We start from the raw sequence: 22,160 nt of genomic DNA on the forward strand, positions 1-22,160 counted from the left end.
CTCCTCCCAGTGACCTCCTGCCTATGCACCTGTCACACCTCCCTGTGACCTCCTGGACCTGTCACTCCTCCCTGTGACCTCCTGACCCTGGACCTGTCACTCCTCCATGTGACCTCCTGCCTCTGGGCCTGTCACACCTCCATGTGACCTCCTGACCTTGGACCTGTCACTCCTCCCCGTGACCTCCTGCCTCTGGACCTGTCACTCCTCCCTGTAACCTCCTGACCCTGGACATGTCACTCCTCCCTGTGACCTCCTGACCCTGGACCTGTCACTCCTTCATGTGACCTCCTGCCTCTGGACCTGTCACTCCTCCCTATGACCTCCTGCCTCTGGTCCTGTCACTCCTCCATGTGACCTCCTCCCTCTGGGCCTGTCACTCCTCCATGTGACCTCCTGACCCTGGACCTGTCACTCCTCCATGTGACCTCCTGACCCTGCACCTGTCACTCCTCCCTGTGACCTCCTGCCTCTGGGCCTGTCACTCCTCCATGTGACCTCCTGGACCTGTCACTCCTCCCTGTGACCTCCTCCCTCTGGACCTGTCACTCCTCCCTGTGACCTCCTTCCTCTGGACCTGTCACTCCTCTATGTGACCTCCTCCCTCTGACCTGTCACTCCTCCATATGACCTCCTCCCTCTGACATGTCACTCCTCCATGTGACCTCCTCCCTCTGGGCCTGTCACTCCTCCATGTGACCTCCTCCCTCTGGGCCTGTCACTCCTCCATGTGACCTCCTGACCCTGGGCCTGTCACTCCTCCATGTGACCTCCTCCCTCTGGGCCTGTCACTCCTCTATGTGACCTCCTTCCTCTGGACCTGTCACTCCTCTATGTGACCTCCTCCCTCTGACCTGTCACTCCTCCATATGACCTCCACCCTCTGACTTGTCACTCTTCCATGTGACCTCCTCCCTCTGGGTCTGTCACTCCTCCATGTGACCTGCTGACCCTGGACCTGTCACTCCTCCATGTGACCTCCTGACCCTGCACCTGTCACTCCTCCATGTGACCTCCTGCCTCTGGGCCTGTCACTCCTACATGTACCCTCCTGAACCTGGACCTGTCACTCCTCCATGTGACCTCCTCCCTCTGGGCCTGTCACTCCCCCATGTGACCTCCTGACCCTGGACCTGTCACTCCTCCATGTGACCTCCTGACCCTGGACCTGTCAATCCTCCATGTGACCTCCTCCCTCTGGGCCTGTCACTCCCCCATGTGACCTCCTCCCTCTGGACCTGTCACTCCTCCATGTGACCTCCTGACCCTGCACCTGTCACTCCTCCCTGTGACCTCTTCCCTCTAGGCCTGTCACTCCTCCTTGTGACCTCCTGACCCTGGACCTGTCACTCCTCGCTCTGGACCTGTTACTCCTCAATGTGACCTCCTCCCTCTGGACCTGTCACTCCTCTGTGTGACCTCCTGCCCCTACACCTGTCACTCCTCCAAGTAACCTCCTGACCCTGCACCTGTCACTCCTCCATGTAACCTCCAGCCTCTGGACCGGTCACTCCTCTGTGTGACCTCCTGCCCCTGGAGCTGTCACTCCTCCATGTGACCTCCTGGACCTGTCACTCCTCCTTGTGACCTCCCCCCTCTGGACCTGTCACTCCTCCCTGTCACTACTCCCTATGACCTCCTGCCCTGGAGCTGTCACTCCTCCATGTGACCTCCTCCCTCTGGACCTCACTCCTCCCTGTGACCTCCTGACCCTGGACCTGTCACTCCTCCTTGTGGCCTCCTGGACCTGTCACTCCTCCTTGTGACCTCCTGACCCTGGACCTGTCACTCCTCCTTGTGACCTCCTGACCCTGGACCTGTCGCTCCTCCCTGTGACCTCCTGCCTCTGGGCCTGTCACTTCACCCTGTGACCTCCTGACCCTGGACCTGTCACTCCTTGTGACCTCCTCCCTCTGGACCTGTCACTCCTCCCTGTGACCTCCTGACCCTGCACCTGTCACTCCTCCTTGTGACCTCCTGACCCTGGACCTGTCACTCCTCCTTGTGAACTCCTGACCCTGGACCTGTCACTCCTCCCTGTGACCTCCTGCCTCTGGGCCTGTCACTCCTCCATGTGACCTCCTGCCTCTGGGCCTGTCACTCCACCCTGTGACCTACTGACCCTGGACCTGTCACTCCTCCTTGTGACCTCCTCCCTCTGAACCTGTCACTCCTCCCTGTGACCTCCTGACCCTGGACCTGTCACTCCTCCCTGTGACCTCCTCCCTCTGGACCTGTCACTCCTCCCTGTGACCTCTTCCCTCTAGGCCTGTCACTCCTCCTTGTGACCTCCTGACCCTGGACCTGTCACTCCTCCCTCTGGACCTGTTACTCCTCAATGTGACCTCCTCCCTCTGGACCTGTCACTCCTCTGTGTGACCTCCTGCCCCTACACCTGTCACTCCTCCAAGTAACCTCCTGACCCTGCACCTGTCACTCCTCCATGTAACCTCCAGCCTCTGGACCGGTCACTCCTCTGTGTGACCTCCTGCCCCTGGAGCTGTCACTCCTCCATGTGACCTCCTGGACCTGTCACTCCTCCTTGTGACCTCCCCCCTCTGGACCTGTCACTCCTCCCTGTCACTACTCCCTATGACCTCCTGCCCTGGAGCTGTCACTCCTCCATGTGACCTCCTCCCTCTGGACCTCACTCCTCCCTGTGACCTCCTGACCCTGGACCTGTCACTCCTCCTTGTGGCCTCCTGGACCTGTCACTCCTCCTTGTGACCTCCTGACCCTGGACCTGTCACTCCTCCTTGTGACCTCCTGACCCTGGACCTGTCGCTCCTCCCTGTGACCTCCTGCCTCTGGGCCTGTCACTTCACCCTGTGACCTCCTGACCCTGGACCTGTCACTCCTTGTGACCTCCTCCCTCTGGACCTGTCACTCCTCCCTGTGACCTCCTGACCCTGCACCTGTCACTCCTCCTTGTGACCTCCTGACCCTGGACCTGTCACTCCTCCTTGTGAACTCCTGACCTTGGACCTGTCACTCCTCCCTGTGACCTCCTGCCTCTGGGCCTGTCACTCCTCCATGTGACCTCCTGCCTCTGGGCCTGTCACTCCACCCTGTGACCTACTGACCCTGGACCTGTCACTCCTCCTTGTGACCTCCTCCCTCTGAACCTGTCACTCCTCCCTGTGACCTCCTGACCCTGGACCTGTCACTCCTCCCTGTGACCTCCTCCCTCTGGACCTGTCACTCCTCCCTGTGACCTCCTCCCTCTGGACCTGTCACTCCTCCCTGTGACCTCCTGACCCTGGACCTGTCATTCCTCCATGTGACCTCCTCCCTCTGGACCTGTCACTCCTCCTTGTGACCTCGTCCCTCTGAACCTGTCACTCCTCCCTGTGACCTCCTCCCTCTGGACCTGTCACTCCTCCGTGTGACCTCCTCCCTCTGGGCCTGTCACTCCTCCCTGTGACCTCCTGACTCTGGGCCTGTCACTCCTCCCTGTGACCTCCTCCCTCTGGGCCTGTCACTCCTCCCTGTGACCTCCTCCCTCTGGACCTGTCACTCCTCCTTGTGACCTCCTGCCTCTGGGCCTGTCACTCCTCCATGTGACCTCCTGCCTCTGGGGCTATCACTCCTCCTCCCTCTGGGCCTGTCACTCCTCCCTGTGACCTCCTCCCTCTGGACCTGTCACTCCATCGTGTGACCTCCTGCCCCTGGAGCTGTCACTCCTCCCTGTGACCTCCTGGACCTGTCACTCCTCCCAGTGACCTCCTGCCTATGCACCTGTCACACCTCCCTGTGACCTCCTGGACCTGTCACTCCTCCCTGTGACCTCCTGACCCTGGACCTGTCACTCCTCCATGTGACCTCCTGCCTCTGGGCCTGTCACACCTCCATGTGACCTCCTGACCTTGGACCTGTCACTCCTCCCCGTGACCTCCTGCCTCTGGACCTGTCACTCCTCCCTGTAACCTCCTGACCCTGGACCTGTCACTCCTCCCTGTGACCTCCTGACCCTGGACCTGTCACTCCTTCATGTGACCTCCTGCCTCTGGACCTGTCACTCCTCCCTATGACCTCCTGCCTCTGGTCCTGTCACTCCTCCATGTGACCTCCTCCCTCTGGGCCTGTCACTCCTCCATGTGACCTCCTGACCCTGGACCTGTCACTCCTCCATGTGACCTCCTGACCCTGCACCTGTCACTCCTCCCTGTGACCTCCTGCCTCTGGGCCTGTCACTCCTCCATGTGACCTCCTGGACCTGTCACTCCTCCCTGTGACCTCCTCCCTCTGGACCTGTCACTCCTCCCTGTGACCTCCTTCCTCTGGACCTGTCACTCCTCTATGTGACCTCCTCCCTCTGACCTGTCACTCCTCCATATGACCTCCTCCCTCTGACATGTCACTCCTCCATGTGACCTCCTCCCTCTGGGCCTGTCACTCCTCCATGTGACCTCCTCCCTCTGGGCCTGTCACTCCTCCATGTGACCTCCTGACCCTGGGCCTGTCACTCCTCCATGTGACCTCCTCCCTCTGGGCCTGTCACTCCTCTATGTGACCTCCTTCCTCTGGACCTGTCACTCCTCTATGTGACCTCCTCCCTCTGACCTGTCACACCTCCATATGACCTCCACCCTCTGACTTGTCACTCTTCCATGTGACCTCCTCCCTCTGGGTCTGTCACTCCTCCATGTGACCTGCTGACCCTGGACCTGTAACTCCTCCATGTGACCTCCTGACCCTGCACCTGTCACTCCTCCATGTGACCTCCTGCCTCTGGGCCTGTCACTCCTCCATGTACCCTCCTGAACCTGGACCTGTCACTCCTCCATGTGACCTCCTCCCTCTGGGCCTGTCACTCCCCCATGTGACCTCCTGACCCTGGACCTGTCACTCCTCCATGTGACCTCCTGACCCTGGACCTGTCAATCCTCCATGTGACCTCCTCCCTCTGGGCCTGTCACTCCCCCATGTGACCTCCTCCCTCTGGACCTGTCACTCCTCCATGTGACCTCCTGACCCTGCACCTGTCACTCCTCCCTGTGACCTCTTCCCTCTAGGCCTGTCACTCCTCCTTGTGACCTCCTGACCCTGGACCTGTCACTCCTCCCTCTGGACCTGTTACTCCTCAATGTGACCTCCTCCCTCTGGACCTGTCACTCCTCTGTGTGACCTCCTGCCCCTACACCTGTCACTCCTCCAAGTAACCTCCTGACCCTGCACCTGTCACTCCTCCATGTAACCTCCAGCCTCTGGACCGGTCACTCCTCTGTGTGACCTCCTGCCCCTGGAGCTGTCACTCCTCCATGTGACCTCCTGGACCTGTCACTCCTCCTTGTGACCTCCCCCCTCTGGACCTGTCACTCCTCCCTGTCACTACTCCCTATGACCTCCTGCCCTGGAGCTGTCACTCCTCCATGTGACCTCCTCCCTCTGGACCTCACTCCTCCCTGTGACCTCCTGACCCTGGACCTGTCACTCCTCCTTGTGGCCTCCTGGACCTGTCACTCCTCCTTGTGACCTCCTGACCCTGGACCTGTCACTCCTCCTTGTGACCTCCTGACCCTGGACCTGTCGCTCCTCCCTGTGACCTCCTGCCTCTGGGCCTGTCACTTCACCCTGTGACCTCCTGACCCTGGACCTGTCACTCCTTGTGACCTCCTCCCTCTGGACCTGTCACTCCTCCCTGTGACCTCCTGACCCTGCACCTGTCACTCCTCCCTGTGACCTCCTGACCCTGCACCTGTCACTCTTCCATGTGACCTCCTGCCTCTGGACCTGTCACTCCTCCGTGTGACCTCCTCCCTCTGGACCTGTCACTCCTCCTTGTGACCTCCTGACCCTGCACCTGTCACTCCTCCATGTAACCTCTCCCTCTGACCTGTCACTCCTCCATGTGACCTCCTGGCTCTGGACCTGTCACTCCTCCTTGTGACCTCCTGACCCTGGACCTGTCACTCCTCCCTGTGACCTCCTGACCCTGGACCTGTCACTCCTTCCAATGACCTCCTGACCCTGGACCTGTCACTCCTTCCAGTGACCTCCTCCCTCTGGACCTGTCACTCCTCCCTGTGACCTCCTGACCCTGGACCTGTCACTCCTCCCTGTGACCTCCTGCCTCTAGACCTGTCACTCTTTGATGTGACCTCCTGACCCTGGACCTGTCACTCCTCCATGTGACCTCCTGACCCTGCACCTGTCACTCCTCCCTGTGACCTCCTGACCCAGCACCTGTCACTCGTCCATGTGACCTCCTGCCTCTGGACCTGTCACTCCTCCATGTGACCTCCTGGCTCTGGACCTGTCACTCCTCCTTGTGACCTCCTGACCCTGCACCTGTCACTCCTCCCTGTGACCTCTTCCCTCTAGGCCTGTCACTCCTCCTTGTGACCTCCTGACCCTGGACCTGTCACTCCTCCCTCGGGACCTGTTACTCCTCCATGTGACCTCCTCCCTCTGGCCTTGTCACTCCTCTGTGTGACCTCCTGACCCTGCACCTGTCACTCCTCCTTGTGACCTCCTGACCCTGCACCTGTCACTCCTCCCTGTGACCTCCTCCCTCTGGGCCTGTCACTCCTCCCTGTGACCTCCTGACCCTGGACCTGTCACTCCTCCATGTGACCTCCTCCCGCTGGGCCTGTCACTCCTCCCTGTGACGTCCTGACCCTGGACCTGTCACTCCTCCATGTGACCTCCTCCCTCTGGACCTGTCACTCCTCCATGTGACCTCCTCCCTCTGGACCTGTCACTCCTCCCTGTGACCTCCTGACCCTGGACCTGTCACTCCTCCATGTGACCTCCTCCCTCTGGACCTGTCACTCCTCCATGTGACCTCCTCCCTCTGGACCTGTCACTCCTCCATGTGACCTCCTGCCTCTGCACCTGTCACTCCTCCCTGTGACCTCCTGAACCTGGAGCTGTCACTCGTCCATGTGACCTCCTGCCTCTGGACCTGTCACTCCTCCAAGTGACCTCCTGGCTCTGGACCTGTCACTCCTCCTTGTGACCTCCTGACCCTGCACCTGTCACTCCTCCCTGTGACCTCTTCCCTCTAGGCCTGTCACTCCTCCTTGCGACCTCCTGACCCTGGACCTGTCACTCCTCCCTCTGGACCTGTTACTCCTCCATGTGACCTCCTCCCTCTGGACCTGTCACTCCTCTGTGTGACCTCCTGACCCTGCACCTGTCACTCCTCCTTGTGACCTCCTGACCCTGCACCTGTCACTCCTCCCTGTGACCTCCTCCCTCTGGGCCTGTCACTCCTCCCTGTGACCTCCTCCCTCTGGGCCTGTCACTCCTCCCGGTGACCTCCTCCCTCCGGACATGTCACTCCTCCATGTGACCTCCTGACCCTGCACCTGTCACTCCTCCCTGTGACCTCTTCCCTCTAGGCCTGTCACTCCTCCTTGCGACCTCCTGACCCTGGACCTGTCACTCCTCCCTCTGGACCTGTTACTCCTCCATGTGACCTCCTCCCTCTGGACCTGTCACTCCTCCATGTGACCTCCTCCCTCTGGACCTGTCACTCCTCTGTGTGACCTCCTGACCCTGCACCTGACACTCCTCCATGTGCCCTCCTGGACCTGCCACTCCTCCCTGTGACCTCCTCCCTATGGGCCTGTCACTCCTCCCTGTGACCACCTCCATCTGGACCTGGCACTCCTCCCTGTGACCTCCTCCCTCCGGACCTGTCACTCCTCCTTGTGACCTCCTCCCTCCGGACCTGTCACTCCTCCTTGTGACCTCCTGCCCGTGGAGCTGTCACTCCTCCTTGTGACCTCCTGCTTCTGGACCTGTCACTCCTCCATGTGACCTCCTGCCCCTGGAGCTGTCACTCCTCCATGTGACCTCCTGGACCTGTCACTCCTCCTTGTGACCTCCTCCCTCTGGACCTGTCACTCCTCCCTGTAACCTAATCCCTCTTGACCTGTCACTCCTCCCTGTGACCTCCTCCATGTGACCTCCTCCCTCTGGACCTCATTCCTCCCTGTGACCTCCTGACCGTGGACCTGTCACTCCTCCTTGTGAGCTACTCCCTCTGGACCTGTCACTGCTCCCTGTGACCTCCTGACCCTGCACCTGTCACTCCTCCCTGTGACCTCCTGACCCTGCACCTGTCACTCGTCCATGTGACCTCCTGCCTCTGGACCTGTCACTCCTCCGTGTGACCTCCTCCCTCTGGACCTGTCACTCCTCCTTGTGACCTCCTCCCTCTGGACCTCACTCCTCCCTGTGACCTCCTGACCGTGGACCTGTCACTCCTCCTTCTGACCTCCTGACCCTGGACCTGTCACTCTTCCTTGTGACCTCCTGACCCTGGATCTGTCACTCCTCCCTGTGACCTCCTGCCTCTGGGCCTGTCACTCCTCCATGTGACCTCCTGCCTCTGGGCCTGTCACTCCACCCTGTGACCTCCTGACCCTGGACCTGTCACTCCTCCTTGTGACCTACTCCCTCTGGACCTGTCACTGCTCCCTGTGACCCCCTGACCCTGCAACTGTCACTCCTCCCTGTGACCTCCTGACCCTGCACCTGTCACTCGTCCATGTGACCTCCTGCCTCTGGACCTGTCACTCCTCCATGTGACCTCCTCCCTCTGGCCTTGTCACTCCTCTGTGTGACCTCCTGACCCTGCACCTGTCACTCCTCCTTGTGACCTCCTGACCCTGCACCTGTCACTCCTCCCTGTGACCTCCTCCCTCTGGGCCTGTCACTCCTCCCTGTGACCTCCTCCCTCTGGGCCTGTCACTCCTCCCTGTGACCTCCTGACCCTGGACCTGTCACTCCTCCATGTGACCTCCTCCCGCTGGGCCTGTCACTCCTCCCTGTGACCTCCTGACCCTGGACCTGTCACTCTTCCATGTGACCTCCTCCCTCTGGACCTGTCACTCCTCCATGTGACCTCCTCCCTCTGGACCTGTCACTCCTCCCTGTGACCTCCTGCCTCTGCACCTGTCACTCCTCCCTGTGACCTCCAGAACCTGGAGCTGTCACTCGTCCATGTGACCTCCTGCCTCTGGACCTGTCACTCCTCCAAGTGACCTCCTGGCTCTGGACCTGTCACTCCTCCTTGTGACCTCCTGACCCTGCACCTGTCACTCCTCCCTGTGACCTCTTCCCTCTAGGCCTGTCACTCCTCCTTGCGACCTCCTGACCCTGGACCTGTCACTCCTCCCTCTGGACCTGTTACTCCTCCATGTGACCTCCTCCCTCTGGACCTGTCACTCCTCTGTGTGACCTCCTGACCCTGCACCTGTCACTCCTCCTTGTGACCTCCTGACCCTGCACCTGTCACTCCTCCCTGTGACCTCCTCCCTCTGGGCCTGTCACTCCTCCCTGTGACCTCCTCCCTCTGGGCCTGTCACTCCTCCCGGTGACCTCCTCCCTCCGGACATGTCACTCCTCCATGTGACCTCCTGACCCTGCACCTGTCACTCCTCCCTGTGACCTCTTCCCTCTAGGCCTGTCACTCCTCCTTGCGACCTCCTGACCCTGGACCTGTCACTCCTCCCTCTGGACCTGTTACTCCTCCATGTGACCTCCTCCCTCTGGACCTGTCACTCCTCCATGTGACCTCCTCCCTCTGGACCTGTCACTCCTCTGTGTGACCTCCTGACCCTGCACCTGACACTCCTCCATGTGCCCTCCTGGACCTGCCACTCCTCCCTGTGACCTCCTCCCTATGGGCCTGTCACTCCTCCCTGTGACCACCTGCCTCTGGACCTGTCACTCCTCCATGTGACCTCCTCCCTCTGGACCTGTCACTCCTCTGTGTGACCTCCTGACCCTGCACCTGACACTCCTCCATGTGCCCTACTGGACCTGCCACTCCTCCCTGTGACCTCCTCCCTATGGGCCTGTCACTCCTCCCTGTGACCACCTGCCTCTGGGCCTGTCACTCCTCCCTGTGACCACCTCCATCTGGACCTGGCACTCCTCCCTGTGACCTCCTCCCTCCGGACCTGTCACTCCTCCTTGTGACCTCCTCCCTCTGGACCTGTCACTCCTCCTTGTGACCTCCTGCCCGTGGAGCTGTCACTCCTCCTTGTGACCTCCTGCCTCTGGACCTGTCACTCCTCCATGTGACCTCCTGCCCCTGGAGCTGTCACTCCTCCATGTGACCTCCTGGACCTGTCACTCCTCCTTGTGACCTCCTCCCTCTGGACCTGTCACTCCTCCCTGTAACCTAATCCCTCTTGACCTGTCACTCCTCCCTGTGACCTCCTCCATGTGACCTCCTCCCTCTGGACCTCATTCCTCCCTGTGACCTCCTGACCGTGGACCTGTCACTCCTCCTTGTGAGCTACTCCCTCTGGACCTGTCACTGCTCCCTGGGACCTCCTGACCCTGCACCTGTCACTCCTCCCTGTGACCTCCTGACCCTGCACCTGTCACTCGTCCATTTGACCTCCTGCCTCTGGACCTGTCACTCCTCCGTGTGACCTCCTCCCTCTGGACCTGTCACTCCTCCTTGTGACCTCCTCCCTCTGGACCTCACTCCTCCCTGTGACCTCCTGACCGTGGACCTGTCACTCCTCCTTCTGACCTCCTGACCCTGGACCTGTCACTCTTCCTTGTGACCTCCTGACCCTGGATCTGTCACTCCTCCCTGTGACCTCCTGCCTCTGGGCCTGTCACTCCTCCATGTGACCTCCTGCCTCTGGGCCTGTCACTCCACCCTGTGACCTCCTGACCCTGGACCTGTCACTCCTCCTTGTGACCTACTCCCTCTGGACCTGTCACTGCTCCCTGTGACCCCCTGACCCTGCACCTGTCACTCCTCCCTGTGACCTCCTGACCCTGCACCTGTCACTCGTCCATGTGACCTCCTGCCTCTGGACCTGTCACTCCTCCGTGAGACCTCCTCCCTCTGGACCTGTCACTCCTCCTTGTGACCTCCTAACCCTGCACCTGTCACTCCTCCATATAACCTCCTCCCTCTGACCTGTCACTCCTCCATGTGACCTCCTGGCTCTGGACCTGTCACTCCTCCTTGTGACATCCTGACCCTGCACCTGTCACTCCTCCCTGTGACCTCCTCCCTCTGGACCTGTCACTCCTCCCTGTGACCTCCTGCCCCTGGACCTGTCACTCCTCCCTGTGACCTCCTGCCTCTAGACCTGTCACTCTTTGATGTGACCTCCTGACCCTGGACCTGTCACTCCTCCATGTGACCTCCTGACCCTGCACCTGTCACTCCTCCCTGTGACCTCCTGACCCTGCACCTGTCACTCGTCCATGTGACCTCCTGCCTCTGGACCTGTCACTCCTCCAAGTGACCTCCTGGCTCTGGACCTGTCACTCCTCCTTGCGACCTCCTGACCCTGGACCTGTCACTCCTCCCTCTGGACCTGTTACTCCTCCATGTGACCTCCTCCCTCTGGACCTGTTTCTCCTCCATGTGACCTCCTCCCTCTGGACCTGTCACTCCTCTGTGTGACCTCCTGACCCTGCACCTGACACTCCTCCATGTGCCCTCCTGGACCTGCCACTCCTCCCTGTGACCTCCTCCCTATGGGCCTGTCACTCCTCCCTGTGACCACCTGCCTCTGGGCCTGTCACTCCTTCATGTGACCTCCTCCATCTGGACCTGTCACTCCTCCCTGTGACCTCCTCCCTCCGGACCTGTCACTCCTCCTTGTGACCCCCTCCCTCTGGACCTGTCACTCCTCCTTGTGACCTCCTGCCCGTGGAGCTGTCACTCCTCCTTGTGACCTCCTGCCTCTGGACCTGTCACTCCTCCATGTGACCTCCTGCCCCTGGAGCTGTCACTCCTCCATGTGACCTCCTGGACCTGTCACTCCTCCTTGTGACCTCCTCCCTCTGGACCTGTCACTCCTCCCTGTAACCTAATCCCTCTTGACCTGTCACTCCTCCCTGTGACCTCCTCCATGTGACCTCCTCCCTCTGGACCTCATTCCTCCCTGTGACCTCCTGACCGTGGACCTGTCACTCCTTGTGAGCTACTCCCTCTGGACCTGTCACTGCTCCCTGTGACCTCCTGACCCTGCACCTGTCACTCCTCCCTGTGACCTCCTGACCCTGCACCCGTCACTCGTCCATGTGACCTCCTGCCTCTGGACCTGTCACTCCTCCCTCTGGACCTGTCACTCCTCCTTGTGACCTCCTCCCTCTGGACCTCACTCCTCCCTGTGACCTCCTGACCGTGGACCTGTCACTCCTCCTTCTGACCTCCTGACCCTGGACCTGTCACTCTTCCTTGTGACCTCCTGACCCTGGACCTGTCACTCCTCCCTGTGACCTCCTGCCTCTGGGCCTGTCACTCCTCCATGTGACCTCCTGCCTCTGGGCCTGTCACTCCACCCTGTGACCTCCTGACCCTGGACCTGTCACTCCTCCTTGTGACCTACTCCCTCTGGACCTGTCACTGCTCCCTGTGACCTCCTGACCCTGCACCTGTCACTCCTCCCTGTGACCTCCTGACCCTGCACCTGTCACTCGTCCATGTGACCTCCTGCCTCTGGACCTGTCACTCCTCCGTGTGACCTCCTCCCTCTGGACCTGTCACTCCTCCTTGTGACCTCCTGACCCTGCACCTGTCACTCCTCCATATAACCTCCTCCCTCTGACCTGTCACTCCTCCATGTGACCTCCTGGCTCTGGACCTGTCACTCCTCCTTGTGACATCCTGACCCTACACCTGTCACTCCTCCCTGTGACCTCCTGACCCTGCACCTGTCACTCCTCCCTGTGACCTCCTGACCCTGCACCTGTCACTCGTCCATGTGACCTCCTGCCTCTGGACATGTCACTCCTCCTTGTGACCTCCTGACCCTGCACCTGTCACTCCTCCATATAACCTCCTCCCTCTGACCTGTCACTCCTCCATGTGACCTCCTGGCTCTGGACCTGTCACTCCTCCTTGTGACCTCCTGACCCTGCACCTGTCACTCCTCCCTGTGACCTCCTGACCCTGCACCTGTCACTCCTCCCTGTGACTTCCTGACCCTGGACCTGTCACTCCTCCCTGTGACCTCCTGCCTCTAGACCTGTCACTCTTTGATGTGACCTCCTGAGCCTGGACCTGTCACTCCTCCCTGTGACCTCCTGGCCCTGGACCTGTCACTCCTCCCTTTGACCTCCTGACCCTGGACCTGTCACTCCTCCCTGTGACCTCCTCCCTCTGGACCTGTCACTCCTCCCTGTGACCTCCTGACCCTGGACCTGTCACTCCTCCATGTGACCTTCATTACCCTGCACCTGTCAATCCTCCCTGTGACCTCCTGACCCTGCACCTGTCACTCGTCCATGTGACCTCCTGCCTCTGGACCTGTCACTCCTCCATGTGACCTCCTCCCTCTGGACCTGTCACTCCTCCTTGTGACCTCCTGACCCTGCACCTGTCACTCCTCCATGTAACCTCCTCCCTCTGGACCTGTCACTCCTCCATGTGACCTCCTGGCTCTGGACCTGTCACTCCTCCTTGTGACCTCCTGACCCTGCACCTGTCACTCCTCCCTGTGACCTCCTCCCTCTGGGCCTGTCACTCCTCCCTGTGACCTCCTGCCCCTGGACCTGTCACTCCTCCCTCTGGACCTGTCACTCCTCCCTCTGGACCTGTTACTCCTCCATGTGACCTCCTCCCTCTGGACCTGTCACTCCTCTGTGTGACCTCCTGACCCTGCACCTGTCACTCCTCTATGTAACCTCCTGCCCCTGCACCTGTCACTCCTCCCTCTGGACCTGTCACTCCTCCCTCTGGACCTGTTACTCCTCCATGTGACCTCCTCCCTCTGGACCTGTCACTCCTCTGTGTGACCTCCTGACCCTGCACCTGTCACTCCTCTATGTAACCTCCTGACCCTGCACCTGTCACTCCTCCATATAACCTCCTCCCTCTGGGCCTGTCACTCCTCCCGGTGACCTCTTCCCTCTGGGCCTGTCACTCCTCCTTGTGACCTCCTGCCCCTGGACCTGTCACTCCTCCCTCTGGACCTGTCACTCCTCCCTCTGGACCTGTTACTCCTCCATGTGACCTCCTCCCTCTGGACCTGTCACTCCTCTGTGTGACCTCCTGACCCTGCACCTGTCACTCCTCTATGTAACCTCCTGACCCTGCACCTGTCACTCCTCCATATAACCTCCTCCCTCTGACCTGTCACTCCTCCATGTAACCTCCTGACCCTGCACCTGTCACTCCTCCATGTAACCTCCTGCCTCTGGACCTGTCACTCCTCTGTGTGACCTCCTGACCCTGGACCTGTCACTCCTCCATGTGACCTCCTCCCTCTGGACCTGTCACTCCTCTGTGTGACCTCCTGCCTCTGGACCTGTCACTCCTCCATGTGACCTCCTGACCCTGGACCTGTCACTCCTCCCTGTGACCTCCTCCCTATGGGCCTGTCACTCCTCCCTGTGACCTCCTGCCTCTGGGCTTGTCACTCCTCCATGTGACCTCCTCCCTCTGGACCTGTCACTCCTCCCTGTGACCTCCTCCCTCCGGACCTGTCACTCCTCCCTGTGACCTCCTCCCTCTGGACCTGTCACTCCTCCTTGTGACCTCCTGCCCCTGGACCTGTCACTCCTCCCTGTGACCTCCTCCCTATGGGCCTGTCACTCCTCCCTGTGACCTCCTGCCTCTGGGCTTGTCACTCCTCCATGTGACCTCCTCCCTCTGGACCTGTCACTCCTCCCTGTGACCTCCTCCCTCTGGACCTGTCACTCCTCCTTGTGACCTCCTGCCCCTGGACCTGTCACTCCTAATTGTGGCCTCCTGCCTCTGGGCCTGTCACTCCTCCATGTGACCTCCTGCCTCTGGGCCTGTCACTCCTCCATGTGACCTCCTGCCCCTGGAGCTGTCACTCCTCCACGTGACCTCCTGGACCTGTCACTCCTCCTTGTGACCTCCTCCCTCTGGACCTGTCACTCCTCCATGTGACCTCCTCCCTCTGACCTGTCACTCCTCCCTGTGACCTCCTGACCCTGGACCTGTCACTCCTCCATGTGACCTCCTCCCTCTGGACCTCACTCCTCCCTGTGACCTCCTGGCCCTGGACCTGTCACTCCTCCTTGTGACCTCCTGACCCTGGACCTGTCACTTCTCCTTGTGACCTCCTCCCTCTGGACCTGTCACTCCTAATTGTGGCCTCCTGCCTCTGGGCCTGTCACTCCTCCATGTGACCTCCTGCCTCTGGGCCTGTCACTCCTCCATGTGACCTCCTGCCCATGGAGCTGTCACTCCTCCACGTGACCTCCTGGACCTGTCACTCCTCCTTGTGACCTCCTCCCTCTGGACCTGTCACTCCTCCATGTGACCTCCTCCCTCTGACCTGTCACTCCTCCCTGTGACCTCCTGACCCTGGACCTGTCACTCCTCCATGTGACCTCCTCCCTCTGGACCTCACTCCTCCCTGTGACCTCCTGGCCCTGGACCTGTCACTCCTCCTTGTGACCTCCTGACCCTGGACCTGTCACTCCTCCATGTGACCTCCTGCCTCTAGACCTGTCTCTCCTCCCTGTGACCTCCTGCCTCTGGGCCTGTCACTCCTCCATGTGACCTCCTGACCTTGGACCTGTCACTCCTCCCCGTGACCTCCTGCCTCTGTACCTGTCACTCCTCCCTGTGACCTCCTGACCCTGGACCTGTCACTCCTCCCTGTGACCTCCTGACCCTGGACCTGTCACTCCTTCATGTGACCTCCTGCCTCTGGACCTGTCACTCCTCCCTATGACCTCCTGCCTCTGGTCCTGTCACTCCTCCATGTGACCTCCTCCCTCTGGGCCTGTCACTCCTCCATGTGACCTCCTGACCCTGGACCTGTCACTCCTCCATGTGACCTCCTGCCTCTGGGCCTGTCACTCCTCCATATGACCTCCTGGACCTGTCACTCCTCCCTGTGACCTCCTCCCTCTGGACCTGTCACTCCTCCCTGTGACCTCCTTCCTCTGGACCTGTCACTCCTCTATGTGACCTCCTCCCTCTGACCTGTCACTCCTCCATGTGACCTCCTCCCTCTGGGCCTGTCACTCCTCCATGTGACCTCCTCCATCTGGGCCTGTCACTCCTCCATGTGACCTCCTGACCCTGGACCTGTCACTCCTCCATGTGACCTCCTCCCTCTTGACCTGTCACTCCTCTATGTGACCTCCTTCCTCTGGACCTGTCACTCCTCTATGTGACCTCCACCCTCTGACTTGTCACTCCTCCATGTGACCTCCTCCCTCTGGGTCTGTCACTCCTCCATGTGACCTGCTGACCCTGGACCTGTCACTCCTCCATGTGACCTCCTGACCCTGCACCTGTCACTCCTCCATGTGACCTCCTCCCGCTGGGCCTGTCACTCCCCCATGTGACCTCCTGACCCTGGACCTGTCACTCCTCCATGTGACCTCCTCCCTCTGGACCTGTCACTCCTCCATGTGACCTCCTGACCCTGGACCTGTCACTCCTCTATGTGACCTCCTGACCCTGGACCTGTCACTCCTCTATGTGACCTCCTCCCTCTGACCTGTCACTCCTCCATATGACCTCCACCCTCTGACTTGTCACTCCTCCATGTGACCTCCTCCCTCTGGGTCTGTCACTCCTCCATGTGACCTCCTGACCCTGGACCTGTCACTCCTCCATGTGACCTCCTCCCTCTGGGCCTGTCACTCCTCCATGTGACCTCCTGACCCTGGACCTGTCACTCCTCCATGTGACCTCCTGACCCTGGCCCTTTCACTCCTCCATGTGACCTCCTCCCTCTGGGCCTGTCACTCCTCCATGTGACCTCCTCCCTCTGGGCCTGTCACTCCTCCATGTGACCTCTGACCCTTGACCTGTCACTCCGGGGCTCCTGGCCGCAGCCCGGGGATCCTTCGAGTGCAGGAGTTTCCAGTGATTGATTACCTGTGGCTCCAGTCGATTTTATATCAATATCTCTGCATCTCCTGGTGTCCACGCAGGATTCCATGCGTTGCACTAGTGAACATGCGTTGCACCAGTGAACATGCGTTGCACCAGTGAACATGCGTTGCACCAGTGAACATGCGTTGCACTAGTGAACATGCGGGTGTCCTGTTCTGGAACACGCACGAGTGCAGCTTTTCACTATCATTTACTTGCACTAATCAGTGATAAGGTAACATGTTTGCCCCCTCAGCAGGGGGGTGGGTTGGTTCTACTGTTATTCACAGGTCACCCCGTGACCAAGCCCCAGAATTAAGAGGGGTCCGTGGGTCACAACATTTGATGCAGAAATGTGTGTTTAATGTGCAGATCGCGCGTCAGAGCCCAGTGGGTGCATTCAGCCACTCATCCTTCTCAGGTGGTAAAAATCCTACTATCCACTTTGGTAAACATCTCATGTAATATCACAGGGGCTGGAGGTGGGGGTGAGAAGGGGGCAGCACCCCCGGAAAGAATCATGTTGGGGTTCAGAGGAGCTGCGAGCATTGAAGGTGCCTCTAAATTGTGGGTTCATCTTTCTCGGGTCGGGTTTGTGCTGATCTTTCTCTGAGAGGCTGTTCTCATGCAGACTTCTAGGCGCTAGTGCGAGGCGCTGTCTGCACACAGGCCGGACATGAGCGCCGGGCGTCACTGCACCCGCTGCACTCTGAGGTGAGACTCAGATTCCTTCATAAAACGAGGCCTGTTTATTTCAAAAGACTCACAGCCGCTGCCAGGGGAAACTATTCATGTCGATCCTCTGTCTGTCTGTCTTTCATAAACCGGCCCTTGAGTGGGGGTCGATGCAGGTGGGGGGAGGACAGAATACAGACAGCCCTTCACCCGGCATCAGGTGCAGCGGGTCGGACCGGTCAGGCCTGTTTGTGCCTTTCACTTTCACTCTGGGTGTTTGTTACAAGTAACCGGGGGCGACGGGTACTCATGGGCGAAAGGGGCGCTGCCCCCCCCCCCCCCAGCAGCTGGAACTGAATCCATGCTCGAGGCAATGACATCACAGGAGAGGAGGTGCAATGACATCACTAGAGAGGAGGTGCAGTGACATCACAGGAGAGGAGGTGCAGTGACATCACAGGAGAGGAGGTGCAGTGACATCACAAGAGAGGAGGTGCAGTGACATCACAGGAGAGGAGGTGTTATGTTATGTTATTGGCAATTTATAAAGCGCGCGTACGCCCGAGGGCTTCTTGGCGCTGGTAAGATAAAAAAACATAACAGGAGGAGAGTCTGGCGGAGGAGTTATTTCGGGTAAGCTTGTATGAAAAGATGTGTTTTAAAAGCCTTTCTGAAGGCAAGAAGGTCTCTACTCTGTCTGAGGGCAAGAGGTAAGGAGTTCCATAGGGTGGCTGCAAGGAAGTGAAAACAGCTGCCGCCTTGTCGTTTTTTCTTGAAACGAGGAACTTCTAGAAGATCTTTGTGGGCAGATCTTAGGTTCCGTGGGGGGACGTATCTACCGATCAGCTGTCTGATAAATAGGTGCAGTGACATCACAGGAGAGGAGGTGCAGTGACATCACAGGAGAGGAGGTGCAGTGACATCACAGGAGAGGAGGTGCAGTGACATCACAGGAGAGGAGGTGCAGTGACATCACAGGAGAGGAGGTGCAGTGACATCACAAGAGAGGAGGTGCAATGACATCACAAGAGAGGAGGTGCAATTACATCACAGGAGAGGAGGTGCAGTGACATCACAGGAGAGGAGGTGCAGTGACATCACAAGAGAGGAGGTGCAATGACATCACAGGAGAGGAGGTGCAATGACATCACTAGAGAGGAGGTGCAGTGACATCACAGGAGAGGAGGTGCAGTGACATCATAGGAGAGGAGGTGCAGTGACATCACAGGAGAGGAGGTGCAATGACATCACAGGAGAGGAGGTGCAGTGACATCACTAGAGAGGAGGTGCAGTGACATCACAGGAGAGGAGGTGCAATGACATCACAGGAGAGGAGGTGCAGTGACATCACAGGAGAGGAGGTGCAGTGACATCACTAGAGAGGAGGTGCAGTGACATCACTGGAGAGGAGGTGCAGTGACATCACAGGAGAGGAGGTGCAGTGACATCACAGGAGAGGAGGTGCAGTGACATCACAGGAGAGGAGGTGCAGTGACATCACTAGAGAGGAGGTGCAGTGACATCACTAGAGAGGAGGTGCAGTGACATCACAGGAGAGGAGGTGCAGTGACATCACAGGAGAGGAGGTGCAGTGACATCACAAGAGAGGAGGTGCAATGACATCACAAGAGAGGAGGTGCAATGACATTACAGCAGAGGGAGTGCAGTGACATCACAGGAGAGGAGGTGCAGTGACATCACAGGAGAGGAGGTGCAGTGACATCACTAGAGAGGAGGTGCAGTGACATCACAGGAGAGGAGGTGCAGTGACATCATAGGAGAGGAGGTGCAGTGACATCACAGGAGAGGAGGTGCAGTGACATCACAAGAGAGGAGGTGCAGTGACATCACTAGAGAGGAGGTGCAGTGACATCACAGGAGAGGAGGTGCAGTGACATCATAGGAGAGGAGGTGCAGTGACATCACAGGAGAGGAGGTGCAGTGACATCACAAGAGAGGAGGTGCAATGACATCACAGGAGAGGAGGTGCAGTGACATCACTAGAGAGGAGGTGCAGTGACATCACTAGAGAGGAGGTGCAGTGACATCACAGGAGAGGAGGTGCAGTGACATCACAGGAGAGGAGGTGCAGTGACATCACTAGAGAGGAGGTGCAGTGACATCACAGGAGAGGAGGTGCAGTGACATCACAGGAGAGGAGGTGCAGTGACATCACAAGAGAGGAGGTGCAATGACATCACAAGAGAGGAGGTGCAGTGACATCACAGGAGAGGAGGTGCAGTGACATCACAGGAGAGGAGGTGCAGTGACATCACAGGAGAGGAGGTGCAGTGACATCACTAGAGAGGAGGTGCAGTGACATCACAGGAGAGGAGGTGCAGTGACATCACAGGAGAGGAGGTGCAGTGACATCACAAGAGAGGAGGTGCAGTGACATCACTAGAGAGGAGGTGCAGTGACATCACAGGAGAGGAGGTGCAGTGACATCACAAGAGAGGAGGTGCAGTGACATCACAAGAGAGGAGGTGCAGTGACATCACAGGAGAGGAGGTGCAGTGACATCACAAGAGAGGAGGTGCAATGACATCACAGGAGAGGAGGTGCAGTGACATCACTAGAGAGGAGGTGCAGTGACATCACTAGAGAGGAGGTGCAGTGACATCACAGGAGAGGAGGTGCAGTGACATCACAGGAGAGGAGGTGCAGTGACATCACTAGAGAGGAGGTGCAGTGACATCACAGGAGAGGAGGTGCAGTGACATCACAGGAGAGGAGGTGCAGTGACATCACAGGAGAGGAGGTGCAGTGACATCACTAGAGAGGAGGTGCAGTGACATCACAGGAGAGGAGGTGCAGTGACATCACAAGAGAGGAGGTGCAATGACATCACTAGAGAGGAGGTGCAGTGACATCACTAGAGAGGAGGTGCAGTGACATCACTAGAGAGGAGGTGCAGTGACATCACAGGAGAGGAGGTGCAGTGACATCACTAGAGAGGAGGTGCAATGACATCACAGGAGAGGGGGGAGGTGCAGTGACATCACAGGAGAGGAGGTGCAGTGACATCATAGGAGAGGAGGTGCAGTGACATCACAGGAGAGGAGGTGCAAAGACAACACAGGAGAGGAGGTGCAGTGACATCACAGGAGAGGAGGTGCAGTGACATCACAGGAGAGGAGGTGCAGTGACATCACAGGAGAGGAGGTGCAGTGACATCATAGGAGAGGAGGTGCAGTGACATCACAAGAGAGGAGGTGCAGTGACATCACAAGAGAGGAGGTGCAGTGACATCACAGGAGAGGAGGTGCAGTGACATCACTAGAGAGGAGGTGCAGTGACATCACTAGAGAGGAGGTGCAGTGACATCACAGGAGAGGAGGTGCAGTGACATCACAGGAGAGGAGGTGCAGTGACATCACTAGAGAGGAGGTGCAGTGACATCACTAGAGAGGAGGTGCAGTGACATCACAGGAGAGGAGGTGCAGTGACATCACAGGAGAGGAGGTGCAGTGACATCACAAGAGAGGAGGTGCAATGACATCACAAGAGAGGAGGTGCAGTGACATCACAGGAGAGGAGGTGCAGTGACATCACAGGAGAGGAGGTGCAGTGACATCACAGGAGAGGAGGTGCAGTGACATCACAAGAGAGGAGGTGCAATGACATCACAAGAGAGGAGGTGCAGTGACATCACTAGAGAGGAGGTGCAGTGACATCACTAGAGAGGAGGTGCAGTGACATCACAGGAGAGGAGGTGCAGTGACATCACTAGAGAGGAGGTGCAGTGACATCACTAGAGAGGAGGTGCAGTGACATCACAGGAGAGGAGGTGCAGTGACATCACAGGAGAGGAGGTGCAGTGACATCACTAGAGAGGAGGTGCAGTGACATCACTAGAGAGGAGGTGCAGTGACATCACAGGAGAGGAGGTGCAGTGACATCACAGGAGAGGAGGTGCAGTGACATCACAAGAGAGGAGGTGCAATGACATCACAAGAGAGGAGGTGCAGTGACATCACAGGAGAGGAGGTGCAGTGACATCACAGGAGAGGAGGTGCAGTGACATCACAGGAGAGGAGGTGCAGTGACATCACAGGAGAGGAGGTGCAGTGACATCACAAGAGAGGAGGTGCAATGACATCACAAGAGAGGAGGTGCAGTGACATCACTAGAGAGGAGGTGCAGTGACATCACTAGAGAGGAGGTGCAGTGACATCACAGGAGAGGAGGTGCAGTGACATCACAGGAGAGGAGGTGCAGTGACATCACAAGAGAGGAGGTGCAATGACATCACAAGAGAGGAGGTGCAGTGACATCACTAGAGAGGAGGTGCAGTGACATCACAGGAGAGGAGGTGCAGTGACATCACAAGAGAGGAGGTGCAGTGACATCACAAGAGAGGAGGTGCAGTGACATCACAGGAGAGGAGGTGCAGTGACATCATAGGAGAGGAGGTGCAGTGACATCACAGGAGAGGAGGTGCAAAGACAACACAGGAGAGGAGGTGCAGTGACATCATAGGAGAGGAGGTGCAGTGACATCACAAGAGAGGAGGTGCAGTGACATCACAAGAGAGGAGGTGCAGTGACATCACAAGAGAGGAGGTGCAGTGACATCACAGGAGAGGAGGTGCAGTGACATCACAGGTGAGCAGGAGAGGAGGTGCAGTGACATCACAGGAGAGGAGGTGCAATGACATCACAAGAGAGGAGGTGCAATG

Source organism: Lissotriton helveticus, chromosome 5_1 (assembly GCF_964261635.1).
Source record: "Lissotriton helveticus chromosome 5_1, aLisHel1.1, whole genome shotgun sequence".
Classification (NCBI taxonomy): Eukaryota; Metazoa; Chordata; class Amphibia; order Caudata; family Salamandridae; genus Lissotriton; species Lissotriton helveticus.